Source organism: Panthera pardus, unplaced genomic scaffold (genome assembly GCF_024362965.1).
Source record: "Panthera pardus isolate Hobbes unplaced genomic scaffold, ASM2436296v1 HiC_scaffold_8, whole genome shotgun sequence".
NCBI classification, from domain to species: domain Eukaryota; kingdom Metazoa; phylum Chordata; class Mammalia; order Carnivora; family Felidae; genus Panthera; species Panthera pardus.
Window position 1 is genome coordinate 94315804 of NW_026527013.1, and position 22535 is coordinate 94338338.

General features: G+C 37.2%; 1 protein-coding gene across 7 annotated transcripts in view; it reads left to right on the forward strand.

Annotated features, from left to right (window-relative positions):
- Positions 1–22535, forward strand: part of CDK14 (cyclin dependent kinase 14) — a 621048-nt gene that overhangs the window by 403266 nt on the left and 195247 nt on the right. The window lies entirely within an intron of this gene.

Sequence of the window (22535 nt, forward strand, 5' to 3'; positions counted from 1 at the left end):
AGAACAGAATCAGGAGAAGGATGAAACTCAAGGGATCAGTGTTGGGTCCCAAATGCTACTAGCTCTTGAATAATGAGAAGGTGGAGGGGGAAATGCAGTGAGCACTGCTTAAGCCTTACAGACATGCATGGTTTATGGGGGGTGACAAGTAGGGAGCTAAGCCAGGAGAGAATCAGTGCAGTGACATGAAAGCCAGTGTAAGGGTGAATAGCAAAGAAGTGAAAGATAAGAAAGGCCGGCCGGGGGGAGGGAATCACTCCCTCCAGGGAAACTATAGATCAGTTCAGGTCTGTTTAGCTAGTGGGTGAAGTTAGGAGTGCTTCCTGTCTGTGTTCCCTCCGCGTGTTCCTCACACTGCCTGTATAATATGTGGCACACGGTATTTGTTCATTAAATGCTTTTAGACCAAAGACAGGAAGAGTTTCCTGTCAGAGAAATGGAAGAGTCAACACAGAAAATACATCTGGGTTTAATTAGAAAAGTTTAGACTGTCCATGGTGTTCAAAGGAGACACGATTCTCCTCAGTGTCTCAGGGGAAAGTGAGGTGGGAGCTCAAGGGAAGCACGGTTTGAGCCCCTCCACTCTCGTCTCTGCTGTCATTAAGATTTTGTGTGTGAAATACATCTCACTGCTGAAAGAAAGGTTGAAAACTCCTGGACGAATGATATCTCAAGATCCTGTCGGGTCAAGGTTCTCTGGGAAAAAAAGACCAATTGGAAGAAAAATGATACAGAGAAATCTGGTGAAAATGAAGATGTTAGAGAAATAACACTTGAGTGATTCATACATGGAGACATTCTCTGGATATTCATAAAAAGAAAAGTTCTGTACTAATTAATAAGGTAATAGAAATTTTGGTAGCAAACTTCAGTAGGGTCATTTGTCATAAGAGAAACAAAGGACAGGAGAACAGATCGCTATAGAATAGTTAATCCGATTAATTTTGCAAAGAAACTTTTATTTGAATATTAGCTGGTTGTTTTGTAGAAATTTGAATTAGCTCACTTGGTGAAAAAGTATGTTTACCATGAGTATTCTGGCATTTGCATTATAGTGTTACAAACTTTCTATAAATGGAAAATTAGAATATTTTCATTAAATCATTCACTTTTTCATGAAGTTATTAATATTTTCAACAAATATTTGTTGTGTGGTTACTATGGGCTACATGCTCTTCCCCATTCTGGGGAGATAGCAGTGCAAAAAACAAAGTCCCTGTTTTCATTTAACCTGTATTCTTATGAAGGAAGATAAATAATAAGCAAATAAATGCATAATGTGTCTCATAAGTGTTGCAGGAGAGATGCTACTTTACATACCGTGTTCTGGGAAGGTCTCTCTTACAAGGTGATACTTGTGCATCCAGTGAAGGTAGTGAAGGCACAAGACATGCAGATATTGGGGATCATTCAGGTGGAGGGAGTATCAATTTGTGTTTCCTTAATGATAGCAGTATCAAAATCAGAGTTCTCAAGCCTGAATTTGGTGAATTAAGTATCCTTGTTTCTAGTGCATTGATATCACTTCTGATGCTCTTGTTACTTCGACCTCCTTCATGTAAAGCATTTCCTTCTGTGAGAAGTCCTCACTGCGTGAAGGACTGTATCTGCTACTATTCAGACATCTGAACGAATCAAGAAAGTGAGTTGGAAGTACATCCCTGTGTATGTTTCAGGTTGGAGTTATGCTGGAGCTAGGGATTTGAGCTTCCCGATTTAGTTCACCAGAAATAGTGGTATAGACAGAAGATAGTGGGAGATGTTCTGTTTTGGAGAGTAGATGATAGCGTAAAGAAGAGAAAAGAGAAGGAATATATAGAGAATTCAGAGAGCCAGAAAGCACTTTTTTTTTTCTTTTTTGGAAAGGCAAAAGTAGAGGAATTTCAAGAAAGAAAGATGTATCAACTGCATCAAATACTACAGTGAGGTCACTGGAAGATGGTACTGAGAAGAGCCCACTCGCTGGTAACTTCTAAGGGAATAGTGCCAACGATGTTGGCTATTTGAAGTCACATTACAGTGGGCTTAAAGAGTGAGTGAAAATTGGGAACACTGAGTATAGACAACTTCTTTGAGAAGTGGCTGAAGGAAGGTGATTAGATGTCAACTTAAGGTCATTTTAAAAATCAAGATTTAGGGGCGCCTGGGTGGCTCAGTCGGTTGAGTGTCCGACTTCGGCTCAGGTCATGATCTCAGGGTCTGTGAGTTCGAGCCCCACGTCGGGCTCTGTGCTGACAGCTCAGAGCCTGGAGCCTGCTTTGGATTCTGTGTCTCCCTCTCTCTCTCCCCCTCCCCTACTCATGCTCTGTCTCTCTCTGTCTCAAAAATAAATTAAAACATTAAAAAAAATTTTTTAAAAATCAAGATTTATAAATTTTATACTATGTCATAAATATTTTTAAAATAATGAAGACTAGGATGTTTGTAAGGTAAAGGACGCCAAAGATACAAGAAAGCACATTTGATGGACCAAAGTATTGGAATAGGCAAGAGCAGATGGGTGCCTTGACAATGTGGATGAAAAGTTAGTTTTGCTGAAGGATAAGAAAGAAGAAAGGAGGATTTAAGTAAATATTGTAGAGAAGTAAAAAGGAATGTAAAGGCATCATGATCTACACGATTGGGAAATGAAGGGGGGGTGACTAACAGTGACACGCATATATGGGAGGGTAGATGTTGAGGGGAATGGATAGTATTTGCAATGTTGGTGTAATGCCAAATGGTTTCTAACTGGCATTAACAAGAGAAGAAGGTAGTTGCTGACAACACTTGTTAATCAGTTGTTAATTTGAGACATTATTATAGAAATAAAAATACTGTATTTCTAGTTTCTCTGATTTGTATCAATTTCCTATTTACACAGGATTGCTTTTAAGTATATCCATCCACCTTTAAATATTTCCAAATTATAGTAGTCTTTACCAAAGACTTTTCTGGAGGTACACATCTGTGGTCTAACACTCTTAAATGTCTTAGAAATGTTTGAACCTAATATCTCCTGTTTTATGTTACCTGTGTAACATTTTTGTTATCTGTGACTTTATTGTCAGTATAGGACTACTCACTGACTACTGCAGTTATCTCTTGTCACGTAACCACTTCAAAACTTTGGGTTAATTCAACAACAATCTTTTTTTTTTAATTATTTGCCATAGTTTCAGGGTCAGGAATTCAGTAAGGGATAGTCCGGGCAGTTCTGGACTTGGGGTCTCTCAGATGGATGCAGACAGATGGTGACTGGAGCAGAAACAGTCAGGAGCCAGAGCAGTTGGGGATTGGACAAACATCTCTCTTCATTGAGTCTTGAGGTCCTACATGGATTCTCTTCATGTGGGCTAGTTTGAGCTTCCTCATGGTATAAGTTGGGTTCCAAGAATGGGTGTCCTAAGAGGACCAGAATGAAACTGCGTGGTTTCTCTTAACTTAACCTCAGAAGTCACACAATGACTCTCTCTATCCATCAAAGCAGTCACATTCCCCCACCCGGAGCCAAGGGGAAGGGACATAGATGCCAGTTTTAGATGGGAAGAGTGTCAAGAATGCTGGAGCCATGGTTTAAAACTGCAACACTGGTCACATAAATTTTCATTAGGGCATATCACCAAGTCAGGCTGATAAACAGCTTTGTGGGAAAAACAATCTGGGAAAAATTTAATCAAGCTCCTAGATTTTTTTTTTTTTTTTTGGTTGTTTTTCCACTCCCATACTCTTTATAGCCATTACGGTACTGCTTCCTGTGATAAATGAAAGCGTGAATTGTCACAGGGTGTTACTTGGTAGGTCATGAGGGCCCTCATTTGCTCACCCTCTTTTTCTTCCTTACTTGACTAACAGGTTCACAGATGTGTCAGACTAAAAAAGATGGTGAAAAAGAAGCCATAGTGTGACATATCTGAGGACAAGAGAGGAGGTGGTGACACTTCTTAGCAAATCCTCAGAATGTTATCCACAAAGTAGATTTTTATAACTCAAATTCTGCCATTTTTTTTCCATTTGCAATGTGCTTCAGCATGTAAGTCTTTTATTCTTCACAGTCTCACCTATGTTATCTCTTGTGGTAGGCAGCATCTAAGATGGTTTCTAGTGATCTCCACCTCCTGGTATTTATGCCCTTGTGTAATCCCTTCCCCTTGAGTGTCAGCTGGACCCAGAGATTTGCTTCTTATGGACTATGGCAAAAGTGATGAGATATTTGATGTGATGTTAGTTACAAAAAGATTACTACTTTCTCTGCTCTCTTACTGTCTCACTGACTGACTAGTCTTTTTATTTAATTTTCAAGTTCTTATTTAAATTCTAGTTAGTTAACATATATGGTAAATTTGGTTTTAGGTGTAGAACTTAGTGATTCATCACTTACATGTAATACCCAGTGCTCATCACAAGTGCCTGCCTTAATACCCACCACCCATTTAGCCCATCCCCCACCCATCTCCCTCCTTTAACCCTCAATTTGTTCTGTGTAGTTAAGAGTCTCTTAGGGTTTGCTTCCCTCTCTTTTTTTCCCCTTCTCCTATGTTCATCTGTTTGTTTCTTAAATTCCATATATGAGTAGAATCATATGGTTTGTCTTTCTCTATTTTACTTAACATAATACACTCTAGTTCCATCTATGTTGTTGCAAATGAAAGATTTCATTCTTTTTAATGGTGGAACAATATTCTATTGTGTGTACATGTGATATATATATATATAGAGAGAGATATAGATATATAGATATATACATATATCTATATATATATATATATAGAGAGAGAGAGAGAGAGAGAATGTGATATATATATACACGCACACACACACACACACACACACACACACACACATATATACATGTATATATGTGTGTGTGTGTGTGTGTGTGTGTGTGTGTGTGTGTGTGTGTGTATCTTCTTTATCCATTCATCAGTCAATTGACATTTGGGCTGTTTCCATAATTTGGCTATTGTTGATAATGCTGCTGTAAACATTGGGGTGCATGTGCCCCTTCGAATCAATATTTTTGTATCGTTTGGGTAAATACATAGTAGTGCAATTGTTGGGTTATAGGGTAGTTCTATTTTTAACTTTCTGAGGAACTTCCATCCTGTTTTCCACAGTGGTTGCACCAGTTTGCATTCTCACCAAGAGTATAAGAGTGTTCTCCTTTCTCCACATCCTCATCATTGATTGACTCTGAGGGGAACCAGTCCACATCTTATAGGTTGTTCTGTGGAGGAACCCACTAGTCACAAAACTGATGTTTCCAGCCGGCAGCCAGTGAAGACCAAAGGGTTCATAATAGCTTGCAGTAGTTCTGTGAGTGAGCTTGGAAGTAGATCCTCCCCCATTTGAGCTTTCATGTGAGAACACAGTCATAGGTAATAGTTTCCTTGGTGCCTTGTGAGAGACCCTGAGCCAGAGGTACCCAGCTAAGGTGGGCCTGGGTTCCTGACCAACAGAAACTGTGAGATAATAAATGTTTGTTACTTAAAGCCCCTAAGTTTTGGAATGACTTGTTCTACAGCAATATATAACTACTACATCTCCTTTGGTCCCATGACCAAGAAAGGGGAGATACTATTAACTCTAGTTATACAGTTGAGGAAATTGTCTTCAAAGATTATATGAACTTCCCTAAGAAGACATGTTTCATAAGTACCAGAACTGAGCTCAAATTCTAAATCTGATGACTCTTTCACAAAAATACTTTTTTGTTTTGTATTTGTTGTTTTGTTGTTTTTGCTCTGATTCATAACCAGGAGTGTGTGTTAGAGTGACTTGGGAATCATTTCCTGTATATTCATTCTTTGGGCCTCACTCGGGGCCTTCCGAATCAATCTCCAAGGATGGGACCATATGCATTCTAACAAACAAGAAGGCCTTGGTTGATGAGTCCTCTTGATTAAGAACATCCACTCTAAAAGGTACATGTCCAGGGGTGCCTGGAGGCTCAGTTGGTTAAGCATCCGACTTCGGCTCAGGTCACGATCTCAAGGTCCGTGAGTTTGAGCCCCGAGTCAGGCTGTGTGCTGACAGCTCAGAGCCTGGAGCCTGCTTCAGATTCTGTGTCTCCCTCTCTCTCTGCCCCTCCCCCACTCATACTCTGTCTCTCTCTCTCAAAAAAATATAATAAAATAAACATAAAAAAAAAAGTTCTTTAAGGTACATGTCCTGCCTTGAAACACTATGGATGTTTTAAATTTTCTGGCCTGATAGGACAATCTAAAAACCTCGTTGGTGCAGATACCCTATCCAGAATGTAGAAATCACTATTCAGTCAGACTGAGCCTATGTTTCTTATAGGGGTACTTTTAATATGACCCTCAAGAGACCTGCCCATATAACAAGTATATTTGGGAGTGTCTTTCACATGGCTTTGTATTAAGAATATTAGATGTCTGGGGCACCTGGATAGCTCAGTCAGTATAAGCATCCAACTTCAACTCACATCATCATCTCGCAGTTTGTGAGTTCAATCCCCATGTCAGGCTCTGTGCTGACAGCTCAAAGCCTGGAGCCTGCTTTGATTCTGTGTCTCCCTCTCTCTCTCTGAACCTCCCCTGCTCACATTCTGTCTCTCTCTCTCAAAAATAAACATTAAAAAAATTTAAAAAAGAATATTAGATGACTGTTATTAGAATGTGAACACAAGCAAACAAAGAGTTGTAATCATCATATCCTGGCACTGTAACTTCTGTCTGGCCGGATCACTTGATTAATACGCTGTTTCTCTCCCTCATTTTGCAGCTTACATTTTCTTATGCCTTACAAGACTTTACCCACAAAGATAAATCTGTCCACGCTGTTAATCTTTTTGTGAGGCATGGGTTCATTTAAAATCTGACCTTGTATCATTTCCTGCCCAACTCCCTACAAGGAAAAAACAATTTTTCTAAAACCTTCTCAAAACATTCTATCCTAAATTGATCTCATGTCTCATTATCATATATCTTGATAAAAAGCAATGGCTGTTTGATTAAAATTTATCTTATAAAATAATCTACTCAAGTCATTGGAGCAAGTCCCTTAGAGAACAATTTTATACTAAGTCAAGTTAACAGGTTATCTGACCTTGGAGCTGAATTCGTCCTCTTTCTCACTCATCTCTTCTGACAATAACAGTCATGTTTTCTGTGTAATGTGTAGGCTGTGACATTTTTGTGTTCTTCCTAAAATCTCTTTGTTTGTGAGTTTAGTTGTACTGGAGAAGTATTGAGAACTATCTATTTTAAATGTACCATTCAAGGAATTTTTTCTTATTATAGTGCCTGATGTAACTCAGTCTTCTGTTCATTTTGAATAACTTCTAGATATTAAAATTGTCAGCAAACTTGAGTCTCTGGGAATATATGCTTCTCCAGGACAAGATGAAATGTCACTCTGGCCTTTCATGCTAATCAACCCCTGGTAAAGATGCAAGAATTGGTTTGGGTACACAACCCATGCTACAGAATTCTAGTGCCTTCACACCTGCCAGGAGCTCCTCTTCTCTTACGTCTAATGTCTAAATACGACCCCTCCTTCTAAATACTAGAAATGTTCCCCTCTCCCCCAGTGAATTCTTCTCTGATTTCCCAATTACATATGCTCTTTCCTCCCATTGGACCTTTTGGTCTCTACACAAACCTCTCTGCTGTCTCCTTTCAGTTCTGACCTTGTTGGCCATTGTTTTTGCTCTTCTCCCCCTAATTTTCCCTCAGTACAGTTTAGTATTTGGAAGGATGGGTGGGGAACAGAGGAGAACTTTATGCAAATGAAGCATTAACATGCACTCTGACACTGCAGAGATATTGACTCATGATGATAGAATTATTGTGGATAAATTATTGCATTTCTTAAACTTCACTGTCTTCTTTTCAAAATGTGTCTTTTGGGGAAACTTTACGGGGATGGCTTTAAGAACCACTTTAAAATTTAAACTCAGTTTTTCTCCTTTTCTTTACTTGCTTAAAAATAGATGTACGTTCATATTTTCCTTTAGGTTTTCCTTTTGCAGTTCCTTGTTCTAATAATGTGTAAATCGCTAGCAGCAGATGACATGTAACATTTGAATGCAGAGTCCTTTTTATTGAAGCTCAGTAGAACAAAATACTATCAGTTTGTTGTAAGTAACTTCCAGTATTAAAAATGTTTCCTGTTAGCCAAGTGAAAAGTAAAGAGCTGGAAGGTGTTAATCAAATCTTTTTTGGAAAAAAATATTAGGTTCCTATCTCAGATCCCATTTTATTCCCAATAAGATAAAATATTGTTTATCTATCATATGGAATAGTGATATGTGCACATTTGGATCGTAATATTGACTCTTGGGATGTGATTCAGTTCATTCAGCAGTTGTGAGTGTCCATGATACACCTGACTGTGGGCTTCAGTGAATTTCTGTTTTGAAAAAGTTTGGCAAAATTTTTGTTGAGTTTTCTGTTTATTATTCAGAACTAGGAGTGCCATACTGATGAAGTCAGGAAGCTAAAATCATAAAGGAAATAAATTTGATTGCCAATTCCTTATTAATTTTCTCCCTTATAGTGAAAATTGTTTTTAGACATAAATAATCAACATACAGAGTGGCTTGTCTCATAATTTTGATCTCTTAATATGCCATGATGTCAAATTAGCTATGACACGGGAAATGTGTTAACTTTAATAAAATTATAACTCTCTAGCCAAAAAAAAAATTAAACAAATGTAGTAGTATTTGTATTAAGCTCAATTTTTGCAAGCAATAAAATTGATGCTTTTAAAAACAGAGGAACCCTGTGTATCTTCTGCTCAGTTTTGCTATGAACTTGAATCTACTCTATAAAATAAGGTCTTAGAAAAAAAAATACTCTAGATGCATCAAAGCCTAATACTGTCTGCAAAAATCCATTCTCCTCTTCTGAGTCAAATGTAAGATTCCCCTTTCAGGAGTTTTATCTTCTTTCTGTCAGTGAGCCACTATGTGGAAGGGAAAAGACACTTGGGCAATAACAATATTCATTGCTTGGCAATGTAATGGTAGGTGTGCTGGATGGGGCAGGAGATACCAAGATTAATAAAATCCAGCCACAGAAACAAAGGAGCTAATGGTATAGTAACAAGATCAATGTGAGGCATTAAAAACCTATCCATAATCAGTACTTTGGGAGAAGGAGAGAGGGATGTGGAGCATTGCCAATGATCATTTTTCTTCCTGTGTATTTGAGTTGGTATGAATTGGCTAAAATGGGAGCATTCATTTAGTTGAAAAGACCTGTATCAACATTACTTCTAAAAAGTAAGAGGCGCTATATTATATTATCCATCACACAAAGCTCAGTGACTTTAATAGGAAATAATGACTCTTTGGTTCAGGTCATGACCTCGTGGTTTTGGTTCAGGTCATGACCTCGTGGTCATGACTCTGCATGGACAGCATGAAGCCTGCTTAGGATTCTCTCTCTCTCTCTCTCTCTCTCTCTCTCTCCCTCTCTTTTTGCCCTTCCCCTGCTCATGCTTTTTCTCTTTCTCTCAAAATAAATAAGCTTAAAAAAGAAAAGAATGAATCTTTTACCTTCGAGTTTTAAGACAGAGAGTGGCTTATTTTTTAAAAACATAAATATTTTCTGACTTACAAATAGTGAATTATTATTTACTGGTAAACCATTTTGTCTCAGCCACCACTTTAGCATTCTTTAACACCAATGTGAAAAAAAAAATGACTGAGGTATTCAATGAAATGCTTTTATTTTCTCTACTAATATTTATATTTCTTTGTCTTCTAGTTTCCAAATAAATGATTTTATTCATAAAAATGATACAAGAAGCAAGCTGAGTTTAAAAAAAAAAAATAAGCCAACTGCTTACTAATTCTTTGCTCAGAAAGTTAGAGAGCTGAATGAAACACAACAGAATGCTCATTTCCTCCTGACTTTTGACTTACCATCCACTGGTGGGCCTGACCCAAGAACTGAGTTTGACAAATGCCAGGAATCTAGCCTATAATTTGAGTTTAGTGTTCAAAACCGTCTATTAAAGTAAAAAGATCTACAGACATGTCTTCGACAGGCTACTTCCATTTCACTGCTCAATATTTTACTGTCTCTTCTCATGTGATCTTGCCCCCAAAACAGCTGTGCTTTGCTTCTCGCTGATGTGCACATTTATTCCAGTTTGTTTCCACTGATGTCAGCTGGGCCTGACAAGCCAAGCCTTATGTTTATAGCATTGGGATAGGATCCAAGAAAGTATTAGAAGGACTTGGCTACTCCTGCAGGTATAGAAAAAAATGCTGAGATTCCCATTGGTATAAGTCACTCATTAAGGTGCCGCTCCAATGTCAAACAAGAGTACTCTGACTTTGTTCCTCCCACATACCCCAGGCTGCTCTCTGATAAATTTTTATGCTTTATGGCTGCTTGTGACAATATTTAGGGCATTTTAGAAAATAGAAAAAGACAAAGATAAGAATTCATTTTGAGGCTCTTTCCCAAACCCTCAAAAAAAGGAAGTATTCTATCTAAGTGAGGTCTTCACATTTAGTGGCAACTTCAAAAGAGCAACTTATAAAGGGAATGATTCAGAGTACTTCGGTGTGCTTCAGGAAACTACCATGAGTTTGACATATTAACTAAGAAGATTACAAATTTTCAAATCAATACATTTCTAAGTCGTTTTATTCATATTTTTTGGTCTTCACTGGAATAGAATATATGAGAGCAAGAGTCATATGGCAGATCAGTTTTCAGAAATATGTAACTAAATGTTGAAATGGGAAGTGAAACCAGCAGGCAAAAATGTTATTCTTTATTTGTTATTGCTTTTAGTTTTTAGTCTCAGAATTTTTGAAAACTCAATATTTACTTTGATGCTCTTCATCAGCTTTTGGTTAGAAATGCTTCCTTTTCTTTTGTTCTGGTTCATCTATTTATGACAGAATTTTATCCCAATGAAATAGGCTTTTAGATATTGTAAAGGAATGGTATTGCACTGTCTAGGATGACAGATTAATTATCTTCTTTTCCCCTTAAGGAGACCAGTAAGAATTTGAAGACATATTGGTGCTGATAGCTTACCCCTAAGGTCTGCATGTTCTACCAAAAATAATGAAAAAAGGAAATTCAGTCCTGCTACTGACTCTCAGGATACACAGCTTTGATAATACCAGCCTGTCGTTTCAGATGATAAGATAAAAAATTCACTCAGAAAAGAAAGAAGAACGCAAATGAAGAGATTTTATCCACAGTGTGTTGCAGCATAACCTGCTGGAGAAATAATAGAGTGATAAGAAAACATAACATCAAGGTACCTTCAGTGGTAGATCTGCTTTTTATTTTTTCCTTTCTTGGGGAAGGCGATACTTTTTTCAAATGTGAATATAAAAAGATGCTTTCTTTTTATCCTATCACTCTGTCCTTTTCTTCTGAGTAGTATTTAATTAATTCCACTGATGCCCCAAGGAGAAATTAGGATACATTGTGGGAATTTGTGTATTCACCTCCTAGTGATGTCTGAGGAACAAAATCAGTTGACCGGAATGCTTTGTACTGCCTCCATTAAAACAACTCACACATAAAGCTTTCCCATAACTGTAGATAGAGAGCTTAAACCCAATTGTTGTCTTCAAATCTTTCTCTTTGCATCACACTGTGTTTAAGCCTAGTATATCACTTTACAACCCATAATAATTTTATAGAACTATGACCCTAAGAAGTGATAGGTAATAAATATAAAAGTATGTCAAGGATTTTTTTAGATAAATTCTGGAATGAAATCTCATGATCTCTGGACTGGTTTTGGGAAAACCCAACTTCTCATCCTATTTTTATTTATAATTGGATATGTTTAAGTAGGATTCAGTTTCTTCACCTATGGAATGAGGTTAAAGTATGCATAGCTTTCAAAACATTTTTTTGGTAATATAGTTTTTTTAAATGAAATCTCAGCTATAATCCTGAGGCTCCAAATTGCACCTGCTTAGCTTCTATTCTTCACTTCCACAATAGCCTTGATATGCCTGCAGGAAATTGTAGGATTCCAACGAACATAGTTTGAGAAACACTGGGCTAGATGATCTTTATGGTGTCTCCAAAATTTTTAATTTTCTCCACATAGTTATTTTATGTGCATAATATCTATATATTTTAACACTAATGTCATAAGGGTTCCTTTATGCCTCAATATTTTAAATATATTGCCTTCATTAAAATATTTATCCTTGTCTTCTTGTTTCCTTTAGTTATTTGGTTATTTTGGTCACTGTGTAATACAGATAAATATTTTAATCCCATAGCAATTTTTTCATAGCTCATAGTATGAATTGCCTTTCAGTAAAACTAAGGATTTGTGGACTAATTAAACCAATATTTATTGAATATCTACTTTCTGACAGATATTGTATTAGAGCCCAGGATGCACAAATAAATAAAGCATTGTCTCTATCTTCAAGAATGTCACAATCTGGCCAGGGAGAAAGACAGGAAACACGTAGTTAACATACCATGGGGTATCAAGAGCTGAGTTCTAGCCTCATACATGCAGTCTCCTGACTGATTCATGTGCTTAGATATCTAAGAACATTCCCCTGACTTTCAAACGGTAGCAAAAATTATTAGTTAGCAGATTGGTTGGCTACTTCAAAGGAGGCAAAAATAGCATATCCCAAAGAAAAATAGGTGGCTTTCTTTTTTCTCAGTTCAAGCTGGTGTGTCCATAAGTTCATCCATATGATGATCTCACTAGACACAGAAAAATAATTAACTAAAATTCAATACCCATTTATTAGCAGAACTCTCATTAAGCTAGGAATACAAGAGAATGGACTAGAGATATCTACAAAAAAACATTATATGTAATGGTGAAATTCTGAATGCTTTGACTCTGACTTTCAGAACAAAGCAAGTATGTCGTCCACTCTCCTTACTCCCATTCAGCATGTTACTGGAGGCAAGTTCAATAAGACCAAAAAAAAAAAAAAAAAAAAACAAACCTAAGATACACAAACAACATGCTTAACTATGTAGAAAATCCTAGGAAGCAACAACAACAAAAAAAACCCCAGAAAAAACAGTATGCAAATATCAATTGCATTTTTACATACTAGCAACAAATAATCTGAAGTTTTAAAATACCATTTAAAATAGCATCAAAATAATGAAATACCTAGAGTTATATATCCAATAAAATATGTTCAGCATTTGTATTCTGCAAATTATAAAATACTATGGAATGAAATTTTAAAAGATTTACATAAATTGAGGGATATACCATGTTCATCAACTAGAAGACTCAATATTATTGTGAAGTCTCCCAAAATTGATCTCCAGATCTGTTGAGACAAAGAAAAGATAAGGCAACAACTGTAAGAAAGGTCCTGATTGATGAAATCTAGAATAAAGAACAAGTGTGTTATGTATCAGACTGAGGGAATGGTGGTATTGGCAAGGAGCAATTTCTACTTTTTCTTTTAAGCTGAATATAAGCAAGATCAATAGTAGGACAATACAAGTTTTTTGTTTTTTGTTTTTTTTAAATTTTTTTTTAATGTTTATTTATTTCTGAGACAGAAAGAGACAGAGCATGAGTGGGGGAGGGGCAGAGAGAGAGGGGGACACAGAATCCGAAGCAGGCCCCAGGCTCTGAGCTGTCAGCACAGAGCCCGATGCGGGGCTCGAACTCACAGACTGCAAGATCATGACCTGAGCCGAAGCCGGACGCTCAACCAAATGAGCCACCCAGGCACCCCTTTTGTTTTTTTTTTTTTTAATGGACTTGAAGGAAGACTCTTCCTTAAAGACTATCAGTTGATGTCATCTTCTGGTAGTAAGTTGTTGGTAAGTTAGATGAATTGGAATCTAAAGGACACAAGAGAAGGTCTGAAATAACATGGTGAGCAATGTGCCAGACTGACAATGAGAGATGAATAATGAAATTATTGAACTGCAGTAAGAGCCTATTTGAGGCTCAAAGTTGCTACCTTCTTCAATGGCTGGTTGTTAGTCAGGATCTAATCTGGGGTCAATAATCACACTAATTTGAACAAGGATGGCTTAATATAAGGCATTATTAACTATTTATAAGAAATTTGCTATTAAGAGAGTATAGAAAAGAATTCTAAAGAATATCCTAAAGCTGATGTACAGAACCGAAGGAAGGAACAAACTTGGAAAGGGTTTCTTTCATCAGATTTGGGGTTCAGATCTAATTGGAAAAGGTGTGGCTGCAGCCCACTGGTTGGCAGAAAAGCTCATTGGTTGTCCCAGTCCTGAGCTGGTCCACAACCACAGGATGGGCTGGTGCATGGAACTGATGACCAAGGCTAGCTAGTTGGGAACCTTCCTCTGGGCTGCCTGTGGGCCTAGGCTAGTGGGCAAGGCATTGCAAGCAGGAACTACCCTCTTGGGTTTGGTGGGCAGTTAGGAAACCTCTGGCTAACGTTGGAAAACTAGAAGGGAGCACCATTGGGTGACATGGCAGGTACACTGATGGAAGTCATGTGCCACTGCATGAAGCTAAGATCCTTATTCCTCCAGGGTCTTCAGCGCCATCTACTGACAAAACAGTATTGTGCCAGCTGGCAAGGGAGAAATATTCCAGTATCCTATGCAGGCACTTGAAACGGGGTAGCATTACATTGATAAAGGAAACCGTCCTTCACTTCTGCCCTGAGTACTTATTAACGATTTCAGGGATCTTATTTCCTTTTAAGTCATCTGTGAACACATCTGCTAATTTTATTAAATGGTATTATTATTAAATAAAGGAGAAAAAAAATCTGACACGTTATGAGTCAAAGGAAGAGCAAGAGTACAACTCCAGCACAGTTAGAACTCATGGCCACAGAGCCTCAGAACATAAGCGATTTAAAGCTGAGTTTGCTGCACTTGGATAAAATGACACATTTTGGCAGAATTTTACAGTTTACAATTTCACATTCCAGGGTGTGGCTGCTGTACCATTCTGACACAGAATTAGCATCTCTAATTAATGTTATGTAAAACAGAGTCTTGTGAGGCACAGCCCTAGGAGCCGGTTCTTTATGAGGCAAATAGTATTTTTAGGACCAAACCGGATTTTTCTTTTAGGGTCCACATGGCACTAAACAGATGGTGATGTGGGTGGCTGTGGTTTAAGATCTGAAGCGGTTCATAAAGACACCCAGTCTTGTCCTCGTCCCACCCTAGAGGCGGTGATGGCTATAGGCTGGTCCAGGCAACTCTGCAGCGGGATGGTGTCAGCCATCCCCGTAGGCGGACACTGCTGGACCCCACAGACAGGCAGCGCCCTATACTACAGGGCCTCTGGGAACTTAGACTGCTCTAGCCTGCTGGCGGTGTTCAGAATTAGCATAACCATGCCTATTTTAATCTGAAAAGGAGCTTAGAACTTTTTTTCCCCCAGAGCTCTCTTTAGCTCTTAAAGGTGTAACAATGTTGAAACTACCTTTCCCCAGAAGTCCCTTCTTTTAATTGTTCTTTAAAATCCCAATGTGTCTGCTGCCTAAGCTGCATTTATCCAGAAACTTGGATTCTGGGTAGTTGATGGGGAAAGGGAGGGAAGGAAAAGTCATTTAACATGTGCTCATTTCTTTTTCTCCAGAAAAAACGTTATATATATTCTTTGTGATAGAAATTCCTTACTACCAACACCTATAGTACCAAATTTGTTTTCTTAATTTGATCACATCCCATTGTTCTTAGCATTTGTTCTCTGTGTCAATGTCCCATTCCATTTATTTTAAATTTGTTTGATCTTTTTGTCTTTTTTGATTTATTAAATTAAAAAGCACTCTAAATTCCACATACGTTGGAATTATGTAAATTTAGAAGTTAAAATTTCCTCCAGAAGCACTGCAATCCTGTCTCTGGTACTTTTGTTAAAAATATCGAGCATATTCTTTCTCCTGTGCTTATGCAGTCATTCACACAAATAGTATGTATTGTGAGTGATGAGTGTTTCACCAAAAAAATGTTGCAAACATTATTTTCAACTTGCTCCATTTTCTGTTAACCACCTCATCGTGATCCATTCTCCGGCTGTTACATATTTATCCCACCTAGTCCTGAAAATTTAGGTAGTTCCCAGGTTCCTACCATCATGGAAGAAAGTCTGCTGCAGGAACATCCTAGTTTATACCCAGAGCTTTATGCAGTCATACATTATCTCTGCAGAAATGATTCCCTGAAGACTGCTAGGTGCATCTTGAACCTTTTTATAAATTTTGACAAATCATCTCCAAAAATGTTGGTCCATTTAATACTCCCCCTTAACAAGGATGCATGTGCTCTCCTGTCCCACTCTGATGCAAGGATTACTGATTCTCCCCAGAAGCTCCTGTTGGAACTTGTCAGTGTTATCATTCAGCCCATGATTTGTTTTCCTGAGCTACAATTGTAGAGAAGGAGAAATAATTTTCCCTCTACCCTTCTGAGTTCTTAGCTGAAACCCGTGTAATGAAAGACTAACAAGACAAAAAGAAACAAGTTTATTAACATCCATACCCCATGTATATATGGATGATACCCAGGGAAAAATTCCTAACTCTCCTGGGTGGCTTAGAATTCATTCCTAAATACGTCCTTAATAGGGAAAGGAGAGGAGAGATGTAGGCCTCTTAGAGGAGAACAAATTATTTTTAGGAAAGATAAATGGGCCCTTAAAAGAATAGGTGGAAAGTATGATAGTTTGTGATGAAGTTGGTCTCTGTGGTGTCTACTTCTACTGTCCTATGGTAAAAGTCAGACTTTCATGGTTGATGAAGCTTCCTTTCAAGGAGGGAATTTATGACAATTAACTTCCTTTTAGAGGATTTGTCTTTATGCAGATGAGGGGAGTTCAGAGAGAGCCTCTGCTGGCATTTGCTGATTCTCAAGTGGCTCAGCATAAAAGTCATTCTACGAAAGTGTCATACTTTGTAGTGGAATGTTCTGCCACCCTTCAGACAGAGTAAACCCAACAAAAGTTTGTTTCCTGTCTTAGATAATTTACCACAGTAGCATTATTCCCTGGGGACAGTATTCTGACCAGACCTTCTTGGGAGTTACAACAGCACTGTGCTTGTAGTGAGGTATGGGCCATATTGCTAAATTAACGAGGGTCAGATGTCTGTATCCTATGGAACAAGAGATACAGTTATGATCAGTTTTGTTTTGTTTTGTTTTTCTAAACAGTATACATTTCCAGACAGAACACTGCTAGATGCTTTTATAAAATGTGTAACAATCAGATAACTGTTACCAGTAATTGACAGTCAAACAGATCCATGGCAGCTACAGCCACCCACCACAGGAGCAAAATAAACTTGTTATTTTTCCTTTCTTTTCCCAGATGAATAGAGGCCTCAGATTCATTTCAGCTGGATAGAATCAAAAAGCCTTCAAGCTAGCAGCTGTCAATAAACTATTTGGGTTTTTTTCCCTTATAAGACAATATAACACCATTAAAGACAGTGAAAACAGGAGTGGTGGGGGAACCCTAACACCTCCTTTATTTTCTTTTTTATACATGTCCTCATTTTAATCCATCTGTCAGTATTTTTCATGGTTGAAATCCTTTTATGAAAATATACAATTTTACATCCTTATTTTTTTTTTCACTTTAAACACAACCTTTGAAATATTCCATGTAATATTTGCAGCCTGTTGTGGTCACCATGTGTTAGTTCAGGTAGGAATGGCGGTGGCCTCCCCAAAAAAGACCTTTGCCTCTTTGAATGTCCTACTGCTGAAATAGCATTGCTCATTCTGGGCACACCAGAGCCTTGCAGAAGGTCTGGGAATGTGAACCAGGGGAGCAAGAAGGCTAGAAAACATGGATAGTGGTTGGTGTCTGCTTTCGCGGCAGTAACTCCACTAGGGAATTTGTTGTTTGACATTTCACGCAACTTAGCTGACTCAAGGTGAAGCCAACTAGCCACCTGAAATTGTGAGTGTAGTGTGGCAGGATGGATGATCAGAGTAATAAAGGGTGAGAGAAAGACAGGCAGGTGAAGGAAAATGAACAAACGGCTACCTGAACAAGGACTACAGCTTTTGATTCAAGTTTAGAATAAAAGCCAAAATGAAACTTCCTTAAATTCAGACTACGTTTAACAGCATTCATTCTTGTGTGTTTGTTATTAATTTTTCTCTTTCCTTCCTTCGTCCCTCCCTCCCTTGTTTGCATTATATCCTCCAATGCCTATTGGACAGTAGTTTGTTTGTTTGTTTGTTTTTATCTAAACAACATTAAAGCCATAATCTTGAAGGGATTGGAGCCTATCAAAGTGAGTGAAGGAGAATTTGAAGTTTGAAAAAGCAAACTCAGTTACCTTTTCCTTGTTACTGTCAGAATACTTAATTACCTCTGATGTTTTAAATAACATTTTTGGAATGTATGATGATTTTATATTTAAGAGAGAATATTGAATTAACTAAATTCTTAGAAAGTCTACCCTGGAACAAGAGTGCAAAATTTCATTTTATGCCTTATTTTCACTTCTTGAGGCCATATCTCTTTTGAAAGAGTTTAAGTTGCTTTTGAAATATAATGGACATGCGATATTTATATGTGCTGCCGAAGCGAGCACATGACATGCGATATTTAAAGTGTACGATTAAGTGTCGCCATGTATATATACCCATGAAACCATCATCACAATCAGGACAGTGAACATATCCATCATCCGGAGAAGTTTCTTCACACCTGTTTGTTATCTTCCTACCCTTCCCTGTATCCCCACCCCCTTCATTCCCAGACAACCACTTATCTGCTTCCTGTCACAATAGATTCGTTTGCATTTTCTTGAATTTTGTATAAATGGAATAATATAGAGCATAGACTCTTTTTTGAAGAGAGGGGTTCTGTTTTTGTCAGGGAACTTAACTATTTTTATATTTATCTGTGTTGTTTGTAGTATCAGTAGTTCGTTCTTTTTCTGTTGCTGAATTACCTATATCCCATTGTGTGGATATACCACAATTAGGTTATCCATTCACTTGTTGACATTTTGGTTATTTCCAGTTTTGTTGTGTCTGGTTATTACAAACAAAGCTGCTATTAATAAGTCCTTATATGGCCAGCATTTCCTTTTTCCTTGGCTAAATACCTAAGAATGGAAAGGCTGGATCATCTGGTGGGTGTTTAACTTTTTAAAAACCTGCCAATCCGTTTTCCCAGGTTGTAGCATTTTACACTGCCACCGTCAGTATATGAAAGTTCCATGTCCACATCTTTAATTTTAGACATTTTACTAGGTGTGTATTCTATATAGAAAAATGCTTAGATATATAGAGAATTTATCAGATATATGATTTATGAGAATTTTTTTCCAGTTCCTGGCTTGTCTTTTTGTTCACTTAATAGTTTCTTTTGAAGAGCAGTAGTACATAATTTTGTTGAAGACCAAAGAAATGTTGGGCTTATTTCTTGGTCACAAAAATTTTCTTCTGTGATTTCTAGAAGTTATAGCTTTAGGTTTTATATTTAGGTCTCTGATCTATTGTTAGTTAATTTTTGAATGTGGTGCCAGAGATAGATCAAAGTTTCTTATATAGTTTTACAGCTGTTCAGTACCATTTGCAAAAAGACTATCCTATCTGCAGAATTGCCTTTGCAACTTTATTGAAAATCAGTTGACCATGTATGTGTAAGTATTAGGTTAGGACTCTTCCATTTTGATGCCAATACCGCATTGTGTTAATTACTGTAATTTTATAATGAGTCATAGTCTGGCTATGTAAGTGCTTCAACTTTGTTCTTTTTAAAAGTTGATTGGCTAGTCTAGATCCTTTGCATTCCCATGTGAATTTTAAAATCTGCTGGTCAGTTTCCACAAAAAGCTTGCTGGGTATTTGGGATTATGTTTAATTTATGGATCATTTTGGAGATAATTGGTATTTTAATAATCTTGAGTCTTCTAATCCATAAGCATAGTATAGCTCCCCATTTATTTAAGTCTTCAGTTTCTCTGAGCAATGTTTTGTAGTTTTCAATGTACAGGTCTTGTGTATCTTTTGGCAGATTTATAGCTATTTAATATTTTTATGCTATTGTAAATTAAAGTTTTTGTTTAAAATTTCTATTGTTTATTGCTAGTATACAAAAATACAATTGATTTTTGTATCTTGATCTTGTATCTTGCAACTTTGTTAAAATCAACTTATTCCAGTAGCTTTTTGGTAGATTCCATAGGTTTTTTTTAATGTAAATAATCATGTTATTTGTGAATACATAGTTTTTCTTTTTCCTTCCCAGCATGTAGTCCTTTTATTTCTTTTTTTCACCCAATTGCATGGGCTAGAACCTCCAGTAAAATATTGAGTAAAAGTGGCAAGAGTGGACATCCTTGTTTTTGATCTTAGGGGGAAAGCATTTAGTCTTTGACCATTATGAATGACACTAGCTTAAGTTTTTTGTTTTTGTATTTTTTTTTTAACAGACATTCTTTTATTTCTTTTTTAAATGTTTTTATTTATTTTTTATATGTAATTTATTGTCAAATTGGTTTCCATACAATACTCAGTGCTCATCCCAACAGGTGCCCTCCTCAATCCCCAACTCCCCCTCTCCCTGCTCCCCCACCCCCCATCAACCCTCAGTTTGTTTTCAGTGTTTAAGAGTCTCTTATGGTTTGCCTACTTCCCTCTCTGTAACTTCTTTTTTCCCCCCATCCCCTCCCCCCTGGTCTTCTGTTAAGTTTCTCAGGATCCACATAAGAGTGAAAACATATGGTATCTGTCTTTCTCTGCCTGGCTTATTTCACTTAACACTCTCCAGTTCCATCCACGTTGCTACAAATGGCCAGATTTCATTCTTTCTCATTGCCAAGTAGTATTCCATTGGATATATAAACCACATCTTCTTTATCCATTTGTCAGTTGATGGACATTTAGGCTCTTTCCATAATTTGGCTATTGTTGAAAGTGCTGCTGTAAACATTGGGGTTCAAGTGCCCTTATGCATCATTTCCTGTATCCCTATATCCCTTGGGTGAATTCCTAGCAGTGCTATTGCTGGGTCACAGGGTAGATCTATTTTTAATTTTTTGAGGAACCTCCACAAAGGTTTTCCAGAGTGGCTGCACCAGTTTGCATTCCCACCAACAGCACAAGAGGGTTCCTGTTTCTCCACATCCTCTCCAGCATCTATAGTCTCCTGATTTGTTCATTTTAGCCACTCTGACTGGCATGAGGTGGTATCTCAGTTTGGTTTTTATTTGTATTTCCCTGATGAGGAGTGGTGTTTAACACACATTCTTTATCAGGTTCAGGAAGTTCTTTTTTATTCCTAGCTTGTGGAAAATTGCTATTAAGAGTGGATGTTGGATCTTGTCAAATATTTTTTTGTCATCTATTAAGATGATCATACCATCTTGTATCATCTTGGACAAAATGATATATATATTATTATCTTTATCTGTGTTGCTTTTAAGATTTCTCACCTCTCGTTTCAAATAATTTGATTATGTGGTATTTTGGTGTGCTTTCATCATGCTTTTCTGCTTAGAGTTTATTAAATTTCTTACATGTTAGTTTGTAATTTTCATCAAATTAGGAAAATTTGTTTTAAACATATTTTATTCTGCCTCCCCCCTCACTCCTCTCCTTTGGAGATTACAATTACATGTTTAGTTGGCCACTTGATTCACTGAGTGTCACATGATTCACTGATAATCTTTTTCCTTTTCTCTTTTGTCTCCGTGTTTTAATTCAGAGCATTTCTGTTGCTATGTCTTCAAGTTTACTCATCTTTTCTTCTTCACTGTCTAATCAGTCATTAATCTCATCCAGTGCGTTTATCATCTCACATGTTGTAGATTTTATCTCTAGAAGTTTGGTTTTTTATCTCTTCCCTGTCTTTACTTAACATGTGCAGTCTTTTATCTAGCTTTTTGACATATGGAATGCCTATGTAATAATTTTCTTTTCTACAAATTCTGCAGTATTTGTTATTTCTGGGTCAGTTTGGGGTTTTTTTTAATTGTTTTTTTCATCTCATTATAGTTATATCTTCCTCCTTCTTTGTGTGCCTGGTAATTTTTTACTCAATGCCATACATTGTGAATTTTTTCTTGCCAGATCTTGCATGTTTTTATATTCCAAAACATTCTTCAGCTTGTTCTATGACATGGTCAAATTACTTGAAATAGTTTCATCATTTCAGATCTTGCTTTTAAGTTTTGATAGCAGGACTCAAGCTACATTTAGCCTATGGTGAGTTTTTCTCCAATACTGAAGCAAGGTCATTCTTAGTACTGTAAACATGCCTTGTGAATTTTGAGGTTTTCCTTCTGGCTATCAGAAATATTTCCTTTTTTCAACTTTGCATGAGTTCTGGGCATTGTTTCCTCTAATTGTTTGGGTGATTCTTTCTCTAGCATTGAGTATTTTCCTTAATTTTATGTATTGATCAGTACTTAAAAATTTTTTTAATGTTTATTTTTGAGAGAGAGAGATTGACAGAATGCAAGTATGTTAGAGGCAGAGAGAGAGAGAGAGAGAGAGAGATTGACAGAATGCAAGTGTGTTAGGGACAGAGAGAGAGGGAGACACGGAATCTGAAGCAGGCTCCAGGCTCTGAGCTGTCAGCACAGAGACCAACACGGGGCTCGAACTCCCAATCTG